This window comes from Physcomitrium patens, chromosome 18 (genome assembly GCF_059467195.1).
Source record: "Physcomitrium patens ecotype Gransden chromosome 18, ASM5946719v1, whole genome shotgun sequence".
In the NCBI taxonomy this organism is placed as follows: Eukaryota; Viridiplantae; Streptophyta; class Bryopsida; order Funariales; family Funariaceae; genus Physcomitrium; species Physcomitrium patens.
This window is the reverse complement of record NC_143427.1, coordinates 14053486-14056681: the sequence shown is the minus strand read 5'-3', so window position 1 is coordinate 14056681 and position 3196 is coordinate 14053486. Positions and strand designations below refer to the sequence as shown.

Sequence of the window (3196 nt, the reverse complement as noted above, 5' to 3'; positions counted from 1 at the left end):
TTATGCCCTAAAAAAATAAATAGAAGTTCCTTCTACAAAAGATAGTATTTAAACTAAAATTTTTACTTTCTTCCTATTATTTATCCTTATTTTTCTACTACATCTTTCTACTAGACTCTTCTATAATAATATCCATATTCTTATTTTTTACCATATAATCATATTACCACACAAAAATGCTGATGTAGGTAAATATTCCTCTTAATATTATCTTATAGTAGATCCAAAGTTCTACATATTGGCGAAAAAAAATGAAAAATATATATTCATACATATTGGTTCTATTTTTTAAAGGATGTAAATATTTATTTGTACAATCTTTATCACTTTAATAAACTCAAGCTTAAAAAATTAAAATTTTTAATTATTTCGTCTATAATATAATATTTATTAATTTTAAGACTAAAATATTAAAATTAATACCAAATCTAAACATTTTAAAAAGTTAAAATATTTTCAAAGGTTGTATTAGAAACTGACAGCCATAAATGAAACCAATATATATATATATATATATATATATAGATAGATAGACTATTACTATAAGTGATCAATAAATATGTATTTTGCAAAAGAATGACATCTTATTTATTTTTATTTTTATTTTCTTGATAATCACTACACGTATAATGACCCTGGAATAAATTAATGAATTGGGAAAATATAACACATGTTAAATTAGACCATGACCAAAACAGATTTAACTTTTTTGAATTCTAATGTAAAGTATTTGATTCAACTTTTCCTAATATTATCATGTATCATTAAAAACTGAAACTAATACTACAAACTCCTCCAAGCACCCCATATTTACAATATGCTAGATACTACCACTATCAACCAATTAGAAAGCTTGCATTCTGAAGATTTTGTTGCATATTACCTTCATCAATCCTCTACTTGTATTTAGAAAACGAAACATCCAAAACCCAAATAATGAAAGCAATTCTTGGGATTCCTGTACGTGAATCATTTTTATGTTTATCCATGGAAATTCTTCAAATTACACAAATTAGATATGTGTGACAAACATCAATTACTAAAGACCCGACCAAACTCTTCTACAACCCTGCTGTGAGCACCACAGAGTCAATATGATATGTAGCTCTCACTACTTGAGGTCCAAGGTACTGCTCAGCTATTATATTAAAAGCATGAAACATTAGATCTAGCTTCTTCAAATATGAAAGAAAGCTAAATCACAATATTGCAGCTGTTTATCAGGTGATTCTTACAAGTAGACATTGAGCTCAACCTACTTTGGTTTGCTTCACCTCACGCTCTCTCAGGATCGCGGAGCTTATCTTCTCTGAATTGCCATCCTCGAATAGCAAGTCAACAACCTCTACCTACACCATAAAAATATTAAGTATCAATGGCTGATTAGACAGGGACCAAACGGTCCAAATCACCAATTTTCAATCGAGGACTAGGAACAAATGAGAAAACTAGGCAGTGGAAGAGAGTTGCTAACTCCAACTGTTGCTCAAATACAGAGGTGGAACGGAAAGATCTAACTGAAGCACGTTATTCCCAACACAAATCAATACCTGGAGTTGAGAGAGACCTCTTTCAGCCCTTTTGTTGTTCACGGATTCTCCTCCTTTTAACGTCTCTTTACTATGGTAGCATATGCCACCCACCGAAAAACATATTAGAGTCCCCATGCTGATATAGAAATAACTCAAATGCTCCATGTATCAATGTTTTTCATGAAACGAAACTGCTCTAACCTTACAACAATGGCTTCCAATTCTGGGTCGACGATTGAGGGTCCATAAGGGTCTGTAATAGGTTCAGCTTGCACCTTCAGCTCTGGCTTTACTGACTGCCTTGCACAAAAATCGCTTCGCTTTTAGAACGGAATCAATCAGCACATTTACATGAAGTCCTACACTTCACAGATATTAAAAAAACATCTGCACCTTATATGGCCATATCCGTCAGCAACAAACAGTACTCGACAATGCTGAGACTGTCATTTCTGCGAAGATGTCAAATAGGAAGGACTTAACGACATACCACCTTAATAAAGACTTCCGCTGCTTGCCTACGGACGTCCAGGGGTTGAGTCAGATGTGCATACTGAAGTAACATCAATACAAGAAGTTAGGGCTTTCAACACCAATTCATCATATAACTTTCATAGACCTGAGAGTATGTCCATCAATTTTTTTTCAATCCCCCGTTCTTTGTGTTCATTCTATGAATCATGAACCTTTTAAGTCCCTTCTTCTAAGGAATCTTTTTGCAGGCCTAGCACTGCATTTTGACGAAGAAAACTAGAACCCGGACTGTCATTCTTACACAATTTTCAGTGCTAGGATCTATAAAGATATAACAATTAAATAAACAAATGTAGAGTAATCAGAATCAAGCGGCACCACATACAAATTTCGAGGTTTCCTGGGTTAAATTCTCAAAATCAAAAAAACCATTCATGCCATATGACACCTCAAGAAAACACATGAGAGGCATAGAACTTGACATCTTTATTTGAAAGCATTTGCCTTGTGCTAATGCACACTACAACTCTCTCTCTCTAGTGCCAATTTTGCCACAGCCTAAAAGCAGAATCTCACTCTTAGATAGCACACCCACAAGTAAATTGATCAAGCAAAGATGCGAGTGAAAAATGTGCAAAGTTACTTTTCACTTAAAAATAAACGCTGGTAGAAAGAAATTATACCTTTAATAGGACATGGTGACCAGGATGGAGACAATCGAAGGAGCCTCCAAGCATGATAATAGAATATTTGTTCGGTTGAATTACATTTATGGTGGCCATTGCCCCAGACGCTCCTCTACAATGTCGTCGGGCCTATGATTATTGAAGAAAAGAAGTCTAAAAGCTACAAACACTTAACATCAGCAAGGATTGTACTCTAAGAGAAGTTTAGAGAGAGATATCTCTTACTTCTAACATCCTTTACTTATAGCTGGAGTTTACATCCCAAGTACATAGACTTCATCCAGAGTTATCTTCATCCTTTCAATCTAGATCTAAATCTAAATTCGTCTTAACCTAGCCACTACCTTAAAATCCTAGCTGCTACCATAATAACTTCATTTAATTCTTTGGTACCTTTTGACTATTAGTAATTTACTATGCTTAATCTTTGTATGGTGGTAACTAAGTAAGAACTTGTTGTTCTTCAATACTCTCACTTTGCTAATTTTCAAAAGGCTTTTAATC

General features: G+C 33.8%; 1 long non-coding RNA gene across 1 annotated transcript; it reads right to left on the bottom strand.

The window, feature by feature from the left end:
• Nucleotides 1–1184: 1184 nt before the first annotated feature.
• LOC149987485 (uncharacterized) lies at nt 1185–2153 on the bottom strand. The gene is made up of 2 exons (XR_016498404.1): nt 1734–2153; nt 1185–1620 (listed from the first exon to the last, which is right to left on the bottom strand). It is a non-coding gene; the product is annotated as an uncharacterized LOC149987485 (long non-coding RNA).
• Between the last annotated feature and the right edge of the window lie 1043 nt (nt 2154–3196).